The sequence below is a fragment of the Brachycentrus maculatus genome, unplaced genomic scaffold (assembly GCF_059751285.1).
Source record: "Brachycentrus maculatus isolate JH-2025_06_01 unplaced genomic scaffold, ASM5975128v1 h1tg000315l, whole genome shotgun sequence".
Taxonomy (NCBI): domain Eukaryota; kingdom Metazoa; phylum Arthropoda; class Insecta; order Trichoptera; family Brachycentridae; genus Brachycentrus; species Brachycentrus maculatus.
In genome coordinates, this window is record NW_028281064.1 from 370,809 (window position 1) to 387,932 (window position 17,124).

The window sequence follows — 17,124 nt, forward strand, 5'->3', positions numbered from 1 at the left end:
TGTACGCGATTCATGTAAATAGTACTATATTCTTGTATTGTCTTATCGCATTCGACATTTAAACCCAATTAAAACAGGAAAGAATTATGCGAAATTTTGATTCATAAATTACAGTTTTTTTTTCTTAAAACCCTTATCCGCATCCAATGGTGCATAGGGCACTGCGTCATATAAACGCAGTGTTATCTTGATCGTTTACACATGAAGGAAAGGTGATCAGCCCTCCGCTTCAGGTACCAGTCCAGGGTAATATTAAAATAAATATTACAGTGAAAAAATCACTTATATTTATTTTACCCCCCTTGGGAATCGAACCCGGGACCTCCAGAACGGTAGCCGAGCGTGCTGACCATTACACTACGGAGGTGGACAAAATTACAGTATAATTAAAGCTATCTTCGAATAAACATTGACGCGATAGTGATAAATCTGTTGAATAATAAATTAATAATGATTCGCATTAAAGATACTAGGTCATATGTTATTAGCATAAATATGCAGATAAAACTGGTGTTTATTGTTCTTTTTATAAACAATCGAGTTCAAAACGATAGTCACACATAAAAAATGGGAAAGAAATCACATTCTGTCTTTGCCAATTAAATATCTGATACATGAATGCATTGAACCAAAATAATGTACATAGTTATGTAGAGGAAATTTAGTTTAAAGTAATGTTATATTATTTGCATAAAATCCAATATAACATAAGAATGCGTTCTTCTTTAAAATAAGTCGTTAATTAATTTGATTTTTTAACCGGGCATTTTAGAGCACAAATTCGGTTACGTATTGAGTACTTCTAGCTCCAAATATGGATATATTTTCAATTTGCCTTAGGAAGCATAAATTGGAAAGAAATATAAACCGAGAAAAAGTAACAAATACCATTCCCATCGGGTAACCGAAAAAGAAACAGTTACTTATTATTCACATATCTAATTATAAAGTCAGGTATCACTAATTTAATTATTAATTAAAACATATGGTAACCAAAAGAATTGTTTCATTATTTTTTTTAATAAAACAAATGTTTTTCAAATGGAGAAAAAACATTCAGGTTTTACCTAAAAAGATCTGTTGCACATTAAAAAGTTCAATAAGTGGCTCAATATTCATTTTAAATACATCTCATTATATTTTTAAACTTTAAAAACGATCTCCTGAAAAATCAAGTTTTTTATTTTATTTTTGACGTTGTTGGAAGGAGTGAGCGATATAATTGTCTACTTCGTTGTCTTCCCCACATATGTTCGAAGACGATCTCGCATATTCCTCTTTTCTTGGTGTTCCATATTCTATCTCGAAGACTCTTGCCAGATATGCTTCTTAGAGTCATCATTTCTGTCACTCTTAAAATATAGCAATATTCTAAGTACGAGTATATAAAAAGACGTATAATAGTTTATATACCTAAATATTGTTTTTCTCTCACACATCACATTAACATATTCTAAGTTATGCATTTAAATGTAAATATTATGTTCATTTTTCATCATTACTTATGTACAAGGTCCACACCTCCAATGCGACGGACGGTTAGTGTGGAGTTGTCCATTAGGTTTTATTTACGACTTATTTATTCTTTATTATTGTAATATTATAAACGTCGTCGTTTCAAGTCTGGTGTTTGAGGTTTTATGTGTTACCACTGGACACTGGCTGTCAATCACACTTGTTTTATTTGCTCAATGACACAGAGGTCATTCTCGGCGACGCTAGACCAAGTCGCTACAATATTACAAATTATAATCCAACAATGACAGTGCTTAAAATCTGCTTCAAATACACACATTAAGGCCCAGAATTCGATAAACCACAGCTTAATTTATTTTAAACCCGCGTAACATTTGACGTAATTATTTTTTCCTTAAAATACCGTTTTTGTACTAAAAAAGTTTTTCTTCGAAATAAATACATATCGCTCACTCCTTTCAACAACGTCATATATAAAAAAATTGTAAATTTTCAGTTGTGCGTGTTTTCGGAATGGCCAGAAAATGTACTATATTCCAGCAAAAACGGCATATTTTTAACCTAATATTTACCCACTACAGGGCAGAAAGTGTTGTTTTTGCATATTGAAGAAAAGGTATTGTTTTATTATTTTTTTTAATATACTAAATATATTTCAAATGGAGAAAAACCTACAGGTTTTACCTTAAAAGATCTGTTGAACAGTAAAAAGTTCAATAAGTGGCTTGATATTTATTTTTAATATATTGTATTTTTTTTTTAACTTTAAAAACATTCTCCTGAAAAGTTTTTTGATTTATGACGTTCTTGAAAGCAGTGAGCGATAGTCTATTTTGAACCGGTAATTCGTGGTTGGCAATTCGTGAAGTAAGTGTGCCATATTGGCTTGCTGTAATCCTTTTGCTGTAACCAAACTGGAAACTAATTTGCTGGAAACATGATAAGATCATTTACAATTCACTAACTAAATTAGTTTTTCAGTAGGATGAATAGATAGAGAACGCCAGATGGAGAAAGTTTTCATGAATTCAATCTTCCCAAGTCATTATTCGTGATGGCCAATAATTCTAAAATCTGGCCCAAATAAAACCATCGATTAGTACAATACCTATTATCGTTGAAGAACATTGGAAGAACAAGAACAATATAACGAAAATCATTATACTAACTAACTAACCATCACGCCGTTTCCCCGCAGGGGTAGGCGGAGAGAATCAAACGCCACACCACTCTGTCTTTGCAAACATTCTTCGCCTCTTCTACATTCATGCATCTCCTCATACATACCCGACGTTTATAACGACTCCTGACCCGGCCGCTTTCAAGTATTTGACATTCCTGATTGTGAAATCATTATAAAAGTCACAACATTATAAAAGTCACAAATACAAAAATGTTAATAAAATTAGTATATAACCACTCACCGGAGAGTGGTTATATACTAATTTTATTAACATTTTTGTAAAAAAATAAATAAGTAAAAATGACTAACCACAAAGTAAATGCTTTAAATATTAATAATATTGAGAATATCACAAATACATTTCATCAGCCATTTTATAGAAATAATGAAGTCATTTTATTTGTTATTTATGTATTTTTCAATAAAAAAAGAGAAATATTTGTGTTTTTTTTTATTATTTACAAAAATACTCCAATTTCATACTATTTCTGTGAGCCTAAGCGGCTCATTATTATAAATAGGTATCAAATTATAGTAGAGTGGGTTCGAACTGAGAAACTCTGACTCAAGAGTCTACAACACTAACTACGGGACCACAACATGACACAAAGCGATTTTATAAGCCATACTTTGTTTTTAACAGTAAGTACTAAAAACGTATTAGGAGATGCATGAATGTGTAACAAGCGAAGATTGTTTGTTAAGACAGATTGGCATGGCGTTCTATTCTCTCTACCTACCCCTGCGGTGAAGCGACGTGATGGTTAATTTAAATAAAAATATTTTATAACCTTACCTACATAAACCAGTCACACCACGAAACATTATTTAAAAAATATAATAAGTGCCTTTTCTCATACATTATTTTTTACCCTTATCTTATGTTAATTCAGAGCGATAGCTACATCAGCATTAACAGATTGCTGAGAAGCAATAACTATTATCTCCCAACAAACTAAATATGATGACACTTTTGTAGATTGTCACTAGTTTTCAGAATTATAAAATTAAATTTAAAAAAATATATATTAAGATAGTGATGGTAAATTAAATGCATGATCAGAAATACGATAAATAATATGGTAAGTTGAATAGAACCTACGAACCTATTTATGGTAAAAGGCAGTTATTTTTCAAAGTAAAGATTGAAATACAATAAAATATGTATTATATTAAAAAAATAAAAGCCTTACTACTTAAATCAATAATTCATGGCACGGATTTTAAAATTCCAGGAAAGAAAGTAATGTGCAAAAGCCATTTAAAAACCTTAAGAGATTATTATTATACAGGATGGCACAAAATTAATCACCCTATCGGAAGACGTTGTTATTTTTGCAAATGGCATCGTACGTCAATTATATTTGACATTTGTGAATCAGACAGCTGCAGTATACAAACAGATTGATAAAATGGACACAAATGTGTATAAACAGTGGCGGCAGCCACTTGACGTATACTATCTTTTTCACTTAACATAAATAATTATAAAGGTCCAAATAAAGATTTTCAAGAATCACTATTTTTTTTTATTTAGTAATAATAATAATATAATAAAACCCTTATCCGCACCCAAATGGTGCATAGGGCACTACGTAATACAAACGAAGTGTTATCTTGATCGTTTAAACATGAAGAAAAGGTGATCAGCCCTCCGCTTCAGGTACCAGTCCAGGGTAATATTTAATAAATAGTACAGTGAAAAAATCACTAGTATTTATTTTACCCCCCCCCCTGGGAATCGAACCCGGGACCTCCAGAACGGTAGCCGAGCGTGCAGACCATTACACTACGGAGATGGACATTTAGTAAAGAAGTAACAAAAAATAATTGATGATAAATTTGGCGCCACTCTATACTTATACTGTATATGTATGGCGCCACTGTATACTTCAGCTGTCTAGTTCACAATTGTCAAATATTATTGACGTACGACGTCATTTGAAAACATTTAAACATCTTCTGATTGAGTGGTCAATTTTGTGCCACCCTGTACTTGTATCCAAATCAGAAAATTATCTTTATACCTGAAGATTTATGAGCTGAATTATATAACATGTTGAAAGTCCAATTGAAATAAAAATAACAATTTACTTGATTGAAAAATATATTTCATTCTTATTGGAATTTGAATGTTAAATTTTCTACTCGTATAAGAATAACTAATAAGTATGAATTATTAATAGTAGACGCTAATATGCATTAAAATGAATCAAAGACCATTTGATTGAATTGCTAAAAGAAATTTACATAGTAAGTGTTATTCAAGTTTGACTACGAAATTAATGAGTAATCGTAAAATAATTTTAAAAAGTCGGTTATGTAAAAAAATATATAAATATTCAATGAAAATAATATGCTAAATTTGACACAGAATGAACGTGTTTATACGTGAAAAAACATTCAGAAAAACGCTTAAACTTTCATATTTAAATAATTATCATAACGTATAAATAAGTTGAAAAAACACATAGCACGTCCTCTCATCTGTTGTATTATGTATGCATATATTATGTACGTACTTATATGTACACACATCTATAATTGTTGTTATGTAAATACTACAATTAGCGTGAGGTGTGTTGTGTTTACAACAATCTAAAAGAAATCAATTTCATAAAAGATTAAAATCGTAAAATTTCAAGTTTATCTGTAATCTATGGCAATGAGAGTATTTTTTACAACTACCAACACGCCGTTTCGCTGCTGGAGTAGGCAGAGAGGATAGAACGCCACACTTGTCCTGACATACACTTCTAGCTTTCTCTATATCCAAACATCTAGTCATAATTGTCCTCCGGCCAAGTTTTCCTCGGCTGTCTGTATTCTGCGGCTCTATTCACCCATTCACATTTGTCAAATATTCTCTCTAGTCTTTCTCTCGTTATCCATTCGCTCCAATGTCCAAACCATTGGAAATACCGTTTCTTTATCTTTTCAACTATCCCTTACTCTCTCATTTCTTTATATGTCTTTATATCCTCAATATGCCTTACTTTCCTTTCTATATGTTCAATTTAAAATTTGGCACATACAGATATTTCCACAATTTATCAGCTTTCACTCTGTGTTCATCCTTCTTTTGACAATTCCATATTTTGTTTCCATACAGAAATCATTATTAAATTTATTTTGCAAGTGGCGGTTATCGAACCCGCGGCCCTAGTTTAGCAGTCGAGTGTCTACCCAACTACGCAACGGCCCCTGTCTAAAATCAATATAACTTTACAATTATATTTTTTATTCAAGTTTTACTTAGTAAATAACGATGTTTCTTAATATCCATTGTAACACGTGTTTCGATGCATTATTCCGCAACGCAATCATTTTCATACAACGTATGTGAAGCTAAATCTAAATTATTATTGTCGTTTAAAATGCACAGATAAAATAACATTTAACTATGGAAATAGCGTAATTTTTCGATGTTCGACTGGCGATTCGAATTTCATTCGAGATGAGAATTTTTCGGTTTAAAATGTTTTAATATAAAATAGCCCTGTGTGTGATTCAGGCTTCGGACCGATACAGGTAACAGATAACCGGTCTACGTCTACTCAGAAAGAGCAGGATACGCGAGTAGAAGAAATCGTTTTGCGGCATTTCCTGATAATCCGCTCCTACATTGACGAGATTTAACGAGCCTCGAAGGAATCCATGTGAGAAACCGATTGACCTGTATTCTGTAATCAGTATTCCGCGTTTGGCATTCCTCGAGTCGAGAGACTAGTTCAGGAGTAGCATTAGAAGATAGGGTGGCTATGACGAACGGTGTTCGCATACTCGGAATTCATGATTCATTAGGAAAATATGTATGTATCCATTCGTTTTTGTAATGGAATCGCGCGCCCTTTTTAAGTTAATTAATTAATTAATTATTTAAATATTTTATTTATATTTTTTAAACCCTTATCCGCACCCGATGGTGCATAGGACAATGCAATATATAAACGCAGTGTTATTTTGATCGTTATCACATGAAGGAAAGGTGATCAGCCTTCCGTTTCAGGTACCAGTCCAGGGTAATATTGAATAAATATTAGAGTGAAAAAACACTCATCCTGGGAATCGAACCCGGGACCTCCAGAACGGTAGCCCATCGTGCTGACCCTCACACTACGGGGGCAGACATTTTTAAATAATAATAACAAAAATAATAATAAATAATTTGAAAAGAACATTCAAAGGGAGTAAATCAACAATTGACTATAATGTGCTGAGAATCCTTTCTCTTTATTCATCAAACCCTTATTCGCACCCGATAGTGCATAGGGCACTGCAACATATAAACGCAGTGTTATCTTGATTGTTAACACATGAAGCAAAGGTGATCAGCCTTCCGCGTCCAGGGTAATATTAAATACAGGGTAATAAATATCGAAAAAAATAATCGTAAAAAATAACACGTCCAAGTAAATATGATTTGGAATTAAAGAATAACGATTAAACGAAACAAAGTGCAGCTATAAACGTAATCTACAGAACAATAAGTATTGCATATTTAAGTACCAATAAATAAATGATAACCTACATAATGCGTATTCTCCATCGTGTACTCATGTATGTATAATGTATGTTTAATATCTACTTACGAGTTCATACGAGATCACACAGTGAGTTGTATGCAACGGTAAACGCTAAATAAAGAGGCGAATTAAAAATTTTCTCAAGAATTTCCAACCCAAGTCATTTTTTTAAATTATTTACATAAATCAATTCAGTAATCGGTATTCATATTGGATAAATATTAAATATTAAATAAATAAAAAATCTCATTAAATGCATTTTACACTCTTATATTGTATTGACGTAATGAAGATAAATCTTTAAAGGGATTTAAATTTTTGGAATCCAGAGCATCGATGACGATTCGTATTTTTAATTCCATCATTTCAGTAATCATATTATCATCATCGTACCTACTATATAAATGAAAAATCTCATTAAATGCACTTTACAATCAAATATTGCATTAACGTAAGAAAGTTATTTTTTTAAGGATTTAAATCTTTGAAATCCAGAGCGTTGATGACAATTCGCATTTTATATTCCATTGTTTCATTATTCGATATTAGTATTGGCACTTAATAACATTAAAAAATAATCATTATACGCTCTCTATAATTTAATATTGTGTTAATACGTAAAACGAAAAAAAAACATGATTACGTAAGAAAGCAAATATTTTAATGAGAATTTAAATATTTGGAATTCAAAGCATTGATGACATTTCGTAATTTTAATTCCATATTCGGTATTCACATCTGCACTTAATACATAGAAAATATCATTAAACGCACTCTACAATCTCTAATGCTGTGTAAATACGTAAAAACCTAACAACATAAGAATGCTTTGTTATATTTAACATGACATCACAAGACGTTTTAAGTAAAAGCAGAGTGGAAATGACGAGTCAAGGTCGAAAAACAAGACTTCATAAACGAGTCTAAAACTTGTAAACACTTTTTTTGGAGACAATTCAAAAATTTCTTCAGTTTAATATCAGCCCTTCGGAGTTTATCTAGGATCCAGAACGACATTATGTACATAACAAATAAATCCATCGCATGACAGATGTTATCCCCAGTTTTATAACAAGGATCCGGCCAGTACAAGAGTAACGTTACATGGAAAATAAACACAAAACATTTTTATTATTATTTATGTTATTTTTTTATTATTATTTATTTTAAAAGTTATCGTATGAGTAAAATGATATTTATTACAAAGCGAAACATAAATATTAGAATTGTTGAAATAAAATAACAAAGACAGATGCGATATTAATTGTGTAATACGGAAATTTGAAACTTAAACGTATATAGGTACTTATAGTATATACAATACAGATAATGTATACAAATAAAAAAGTGAATGTTTGTTTTTTCAAAATCTTAATTCACTTAAACGTATTCACCGATTGCTTTGCAATTTTGACCCAATACTTTTAGCCTATCTATTTAAATGAAAATATAACAGGGACATGTAAAAATATTTTTTCAAACATGTTTTTAGACCCTACTGTCAACGCCATCTAAAGAACGTAATACGAACTCAAAACGCAAAACTAAATATTGGTCATGGCGGACAACGTACTTCTCGACAGATACTGTCACTTGGCATTGTCAATGTTTATTTTTTATTGTATTGTTGTTTCATAGATGCTTAATATAAGCATTCATTCACATTAAGGCCCAGTATTGGTTAAGTCGTATCTTAATTTTCTCTAAACCCAGGTAACGTTTTATCTTAAAAAACCGTTTTTGCATTGAATAAAAATAGTTTTTCTGCGAAAATAATATGGTTTAGAAAATAAAAGAGTTATTAAAAGGAAAGGAGTTAAAAAAATATTTCATTTTTTTCTATAAATATTCTAAATAAAATGAAAATATCCAATATACATTCTTTAAAAAAATCGGGTGTAAACACACGACCGACCTCTTGTTGGGTCGTTCGCGTTCTGTAATTGAATTCTGAGAATTTTCCCTTAAATAAAACCAATTTTCTTCTTCTGTGCGTCATGACATGAAGTCTCGATATGACCTGACGTCATGACGTCGACTCTTAACCCTTTCAGGACAACTGGTTGCTGCTGCAAGCCACAAATTTAAAATAAATTGTCTTAGTGCCTACAGGTTTCTAGTTAAAACCATAGTGCGATATGTGATGCCTTTGTAACAGAAATAGTGCGGCTGTCCAAATTTAAAACACAGTAAGGGACATTTTTTTTGTAGTACGTTTTTTTTTTGCATTTATGGACTAAGTAGATTCTATTTAGTCCAAAAATGCAAAAAAAACGTACTACAAAAAAATGTCCCTTACTGTGTTTTAAATTTGGACAGCCGAGTGCTTGTATAGATTTCATGTTGGTATCATTGTCTTGGAGCTTATTTCAGACTATTTATTGTGGCAATGTGCACATGTCGGGATATTTATAGGTTATCTGTATCTTACTTTATCAATTGTGTGAGGTTATTGAACGAAAAAAACAAAATGACAGGTGAGTTATAGTTATAATAATACTAAAAATAAGGATTGTTATATATTACCTCATGTTTTCAAGAATAAATGCCTTTATTTATACTTCAAAAAACATGGTCTTTGTTGCTAAACACCAGGCACACAATGTGTATTTTTAATTTTGTTGAGGGATAAATACTGTATCAACATGTGTGCACAATTTTCAGTAAAATTTTGTTCACACTTACACGTATGTATTTGTAAAAAAAATTCTAGAAATAAAAATGTGTTAACTGAAATATTTTTTATTCTGTCCTCAAAGGGTTAACAGCGCCTCGATGAACGCCTCTGTTCCCCATTTAATCTCATATATTCTGTATCCAGGAGATCTGTCTTCTGTTCACACCTCGTCGACCCTCTATATTGCCTTTTATGATTAGATGCAACACCTCGTACTTCTCTCCTCTAAGCACATACCTCAGATAGGACACCTTCCGGACTTTGATATCAGTCAGCAACTGTCTTCCGACTCTTGGTGTATGGAGCATATTCACGTTGCTGATCAATCGGTCCGTGAAATGTGTAGCATTCTACGATGTAGCCACATTAGAAATGCCTCTAGACGATTCATAGTGCTGATCATGAGGGTCCACGATTCGACTCGGCATAGAAGTACTGACCAACCATAACACCTAACCATTATTTGTCGATATTTTAGATTGATTTTAGATCTTTACGAAATGTATTTCATTCTGTCATTACCAATATTAACTACCATTAATATTTCAGTTATATACTTAATAATACCCAGTGACGCGTGGCCGAGTACATCTAGTGAATAAAAATAAAAGAGAAATTCCAATTTCTTTATTTTGAATTTAAGTTTTTTGGTAAATAACACTATTTCTTAAAATCTATTGTGACACGTGTTTCGATACATTCCGCATAATTTTTAAACACCATATCGCTCACTCCTTTCAAGAACGTCATAAATAAAAAATCATCAATTTTCAGTTGTGCATGTTTTCGGAATGCCTAGAAAATGTACTATATCCCAGCAAAAGCGGCATATTTTAACTTAATATTTACCCGCTACAGGGCAGAAAGTGTAGTTTTTGCATTTTGAAGAAAAGGTATTGTTTTAATATTTTTGTAAATATACTAAATATTTTTCGAATGGAGAAAAAACCTTCAGGTTTTACCGAAAAAGATCTGTTGCACAGTAAATAGTTCAGTAAGTGGCTTGATATTTATTTTTGTACATTGTATTATATTTTTAAACTTTAAAAACGTTCTCCTGAAAAATCAAGTTTTTTGATTTATGACGTTCTTGAAAGGAGTGAGCGATATGTGAAGCTGAGTCTAAATTTTAGCGTTGTGTCATTTGGAATATTGAAGGTTGAAGAGGAGGTAGAAGTTATTTATTATTGTAATTTTATTTATTATTTTTGTACTTTAAATCATCGAATTTATTTGATTAACTTATATTATTTATCGTCGATATATATACCTGTATACATGTGTATATACATTAATATGAATGAATTAATATTTTAATTAATATTTAATATAATAGTTCGATGAATAAATTGAGAGTAGGTACACATTATCTTCGTGCGTTATTGAGATGCATGTCTGGTGTGATGTTCCATTGTTCGGTTCGGTTCTGAATGACGTGAACTGAATAATAATACATGCGGTTCATGTAAAATAATCTACCCACAGCAAATAGTGAATACATATACGGTAATGCTTTAATGATCGTGATTACCACCTCGCCGTCTAAGCATCCGCACAAGGGCATAATAGCTCGCGGAATACGTTCCGAGACGCGATAATTCACGGAATGGGGACAGGTGGAACCGAATGGAATTATAATACGTACAAAACGCCGCAAGAAGAACATAACTGGAACTGTGATTTCACTTGCGAAAGTTCAACGACATTTCGACTCATTTTTAGTACAGTAAATAACATTTTGACAACTCAACGCAGATGGAGAAGAAAATATAAGTCTGGGTATTTTCAGAGCTTAGGAACTAGCATAGGCTCGTTTAAGTTATCACTTAATAGACTTATAACGTTCACCATTTCTACCCAAGATTGACAACCACACTACAAAAATTTTTGAAACTCCTAGATATATTGTTGCTCAATCTCGTGATACAGTACATATCGCTCACTCCTTTCAACAAGGTCATATATCCAAAATCATCGAATTTCAGTTGTGCTTGTTTCCGGAATTGCCAGAAAATGTACTACATCCCAGCAAAAGCGGCAGGGCAGAAAATTTTGCTTTTGCATTTTGGAGAAAAGGTATTGTTAAATTATTTTTTAAAAATAGACTAAATATTTTCAAATTGAGAAAAAACCTTCAGGGTTTACCTAAAAAGATGTTATGCACAGCATAAAGTTCAATAAGTGGCTTGATATTTATTTTCAATACATCGTGCTATATTTTAACCAGTCTATGACACGTTAACACCCCTGTTAATACTTATTCCATATTATTCTCCATTTATGCTGAGATGTCGAAACGTAAAAATGACTCATTGTTTGTAAAAAATACATCTTAAAATACCGAAAATGCAAGACCTACGCGTGGACCGAAAAAAATATATGTAGGTCATTTTTTTACATTTAAGAATTTGAGACTATTGAAAGTGGGAAGGATTTAAGTTCCCAGCGTTATTCATACTATGAGTGCATGTCATATTAATAGCATTATTATTATGCGCATACGTGATGTACATATACTTATGCAAATATAAGTTGTTGGAGCGAAGGGCAAATTTAGATGTAAGAAGGTTAGATATACTATATCCCATATATGTTTACAGTTTGCATGTAAATTTGGTAGACACTCGTATAATATTCGCTTAAAAAAGGTTGTTTCCTATGTCCACAAACAACATGTTAAAGGTTTAAATTAACATACGTAGATATTAAACATATTTATTCAAAAAGAAGTACGAGCAAACACAAGTGTATTATAAAATGTATGTAAGTTTGGTTTTTAAAAAAATATTCTACCATTTTGCAAGTCATATAAAATTCATTACTTATGGGACCATCGCAACGTATTGCTTGGTATTTTCAAATAAACATATTTATATATATATATATATATATATATATATATATATATATATATATATATATATATATATATATATATATATATATATATATATATATATATATATATATATAGGAGTTATGGAGGTCCCGGGTTCGATTCCCAGGGGGGGTCAAATAAATATAAGTGATTTTTTCACTGTAATATTTATTCAATATTACCCTGGACTGGTACCTGAAGCGGAGGGCTGGACGTTTTTTTCTCATGAAATCTTTACTTACAAATGATCCAATAATTTAATTATAAAATTAAATGTGTGTAATTAACCTTCTACCATTGAAAACATGTTTTTTTTTCCTTTTTAAAGTTACTGGTATTTTAAATATGAAGAACTTTGAAACTATTTATTTTTATTTTTAACAGTAGAACGATAATGAAATTTGATTGACGGTTGAGTCCCTTTTTTATGCAAATTATAAGTATTAATTAGTCGACGATATTCTATAGTAAAGTATTTATTTAAAAAAAAATATGTATTAAAATATAGAGCATTCGTCGTGATGCACTTTAAATGACTTTAGATATACTTTGACGGTGACGCATTAATATAATTTATGTACACACACACACACACACACATATATATATATATATATATATATATATATATATATATATATATATATATATATATATATATATATATATATATAGTATGTAAAACACTTATCATTATACTACTACGTCTTCAACTTAAAATAGATATTTACATATCGAAATCTTAATTTATTTTGTGAAATTAATGATTCGTGACTGAGAAGAATAACGATACAGTGATAGCATATCTTAACGATTTTTCAAACAATTACCAAAACAGGTGGAAGGCAAAATTGCTTATAAGCTAGTTATCTTCGATAATTACTGTGTAAAAACTAAAGATAACTGTTTCCAGCGGAATGATCAGCCGAAGATAATGTCCCGTTGCGAAAATGTGGACCTTGCGTAATAACACAGCGCTGTGTCGAATAAGAAAGCTGTCGTGTGTGTCTTTCGGGAGAGAAAGTGTTGAGCATACACTGCATAGGGTGATTCTAAAGTGACTGCCTATTTAAAATTGAAAATAATAATATTCACTGCATATCCAGTTAAATTTATTTATATTATTACATATTACTTTAGGGTAAATTGTTAAGCTCGTAAATTGGTAAAGCAGTATTGATCAAATACTTCTATATATCGCTCACACGGTGCAACAACGACATAATTACGCTAAAAAAAAACAAGTTAAATATGTTAAAATGACCGGAAATACTATTTACATCCGGAGAAACATCGACAGACTTGATTTTGTGGTGAGATGCTGCGATATGGCGCGAGTGTCATTGTAGAATTGATTATAATGGCACCATTTCAGATGCTACAACATCTGAATGGCATCTCATGTAATATTTCTGTAAGTGTAATTACGCCATTGTTGCACCAAATGAGCGATATGCAAAAAATAAAAATAAGATATTTGTTTGCATTTTATGACCTGTTCTAAATTAATTTTCTGACTGCGTTTCGAATTAAATCCGATTGGTGTTGAAAGTACATATAAAAAAATACCCTGAATTCGTTTCTGGTTAGATCAATATTAAATTAAGATTTGAATTTTAAAAAAAATTAAAAATTGTATTTGAAATTTGAAAAATGATTTCAATACATCCATCCAGTGAATTTTATTATGCACGCTTCAAAATAAGGAAAATTTATTTGTCAAATGAAAAAACTTTGTTATATTGGGGTATTAAGGAAAAGTTTCAACCAAAAAATGTTTATTATATTCACACGGTAAAAATTTTGTTAATATTCCAAATATCATGATTATTTAGCAAATTGGAAATTAAATGACTCGTCGTTTTAAGAATCAACCGAATGCATTGCTTAGTCAATTATCACATATTATTTTATTATTATTGTAACTTCAAACAGCAAATATCAATGCTGAAGTCAACATATTTTCATTAGGTATTCATGACAATACATTTGAACACCTGGTTTATAATTTACTCAATTTTAGTAGTACGTAAATAAAAATATTATAATACATAAATAACAGCACACACCCTGAAATATTTTAATGCATTATTTCAATGAACCACTTTTGAGTTTGAAAATGTAAAAATAAAAAGTTTCATGAACTTCAGATGTTCTCATATGAATATGAATATATCGCTCACTCCTTTCACCAACGTCATATATCAAAACCTTTATTTTTTAGGAGACAGTTTTTAAAGTTTGAAAATACAATCAAATGCATTAAAAATAAATGTCAAAACTTTTCACTGTGCAACAGACCTTTTTAGGTAAAACCTGGATGTTTTTACTCCATTTGAAAAATATTTAGTTTTTCAAAAAAATAATTAAACAATACCTTTTCTTCAAAATGCAAAAACAACACTTTCTGCCCTGTAGCGTGTAAATATTAAGTTAAAAATATGCCGCTTTTGCTGGGATATGGTACATTTTCTGGGCATTTCGAAAACATGAACACAACTGACAATTTATGATTTTTGATATATAACGTTGTTGAAAGGAGTGAGCGATATATGTTCTAAAAAATAGTCATGTTTACATTAATAATCTCAAAAGTGGTAATACCGTAGGAAAGTTGACAGTAAAAATAAGCCTTTTGCGCGTTTAAAGAAAGTTATGACCGTCACAATAAAGGAGGATGAGAACAGGTCAATAAAATAATTCCGAGTACAAAATTAAGAAATGATGTACCATCAAAATATACCTTACCTCTTTTTTAATGGTTAAAAAATAATGACAAAAAATCGATATCACATTAACATTTTTTTGTATTGTAATTTGAAAGATGAATTGAAATGCATTTAAGGCAGAATTGTTAAGTAAAAAATAATATTTTTTCAATCAAGTAAATTGTAAATAATTCAGATTTATTACTGTTGCAGTTTTAAAGGTCGATGATTAATAATAAATTAAATTATATTACAGTCATCGAATGCTTCTATGATGACGTGCCACCATTTTATTAAATCACTTATTATTAAATTACTACACGTGTTACACGTGTTACGTGTTAACAGCAGGAGTGAACCATCTTAATTTATTATTAGATTAAAACCAATATTTTTAGCTTTTCCACTTTTTTATTTGACCAGCGACCGGGTTTCGTCGTTACCGACATCATCAGACTGGTGAGAGGCTATACAAGTTGTTATGTTATATATAAAAGAAGGCAGGAGTTGATAACCATGATTGGATATAATTTTATTGAGAAATTAATTTAATTTGAGTGAATTTAAGTATTGTATGATATTAAAAATATTTTTTATAAAGGTTTTTTTTGTATTGAAAGCACGATTTTATATAAAGTTATTAAAGATTTGCATTTTTTTTTTGCAAATCTATTATAAAAATGATCCATTATAAAAAAAAATGTAAATCTATTATAACTTTATATAAAATCGTGCTTTCAATACAAAAAAAAACCTTTATAAAAAATATGTTTAATATCATACAATACTTAAATTCACTCAAATAAAATTAATTTCTCAATAAAATTATATCAAATCATGGTTATCAACTCCTGCCTTCTTTTATATATAACATAACAATTTGTATAGCCTCTCACCAGTCTGATGATGTCGGTAACGACAAAACCCGGTCGCTGGTCAAATAAAAAAAGTGGAAAAGCTAAAAATATTGGTTTTAATCTAATAATAAATTAAAAATGCAATTCCATCACGAAGTGTCAGTGGATAATATAAATCTATGAACCATCTTATTTTGCCCTAAGTTTACATTAATATAATAAATACGTGTAACGAAAGTTAAGGGAGCGTTTGTAACAAAAGTTATGTGATACGAGTATATCCACAGGAGAATAAGCTTGTCATATACGTGTGATGACATCACAGCGTTTCCTGGTACCATTGAATCCTTGTCTGTCATACTCATGTGCGTATCTATTATACAACATGCATGCTATTATTTGAAGAAAAAAAATATTTGTATAATACCACTTTATGAGTTTAATTTCATTACACACGATTAATTTCGAAAACTACAGATGTTTTCATATACCGGTGAATAGTAAAACTAACAAGGTTGATAGAGTTTGATTGGGTAATATATAGAGGGGGGGGGGTAAAGGAACGAGACATTACGTAAAAGAAAACATAGACATAAATGGTGACGTATTTTGATAAAGCATATTACGTTTTATCAGAATTAATTTTTTTTATGCATTTCTAAATTTTCTAAATTATTCATGACTTGACCTTTGTTTGCAACTGACGGTAATAATTAAAGTGTAGTGAGTCAAACAAGTGGTTAGTTTCTATTATGCGATTCGCAAATTCTAAAAAATAATTACTAGTAAGTCCACGGCGATGTTTTCTGATTCCAATTT

General features: G+C 30.5%; 1 protein-coding gene across 7 annotated transcripts in view; it reads right to left on the reverse strand.

Moving 5' to 3' along the window:
- The window catches only part of Kdm3 (Lysine demethylase 3), a 329,361-nt gene that overhangs the window by 137,782 nt on the left and 174,455 nt on the right, over nt 1-17,124 (reverse strand). The gene's annotated exons all lie outside the window — the stretch shown is intronic.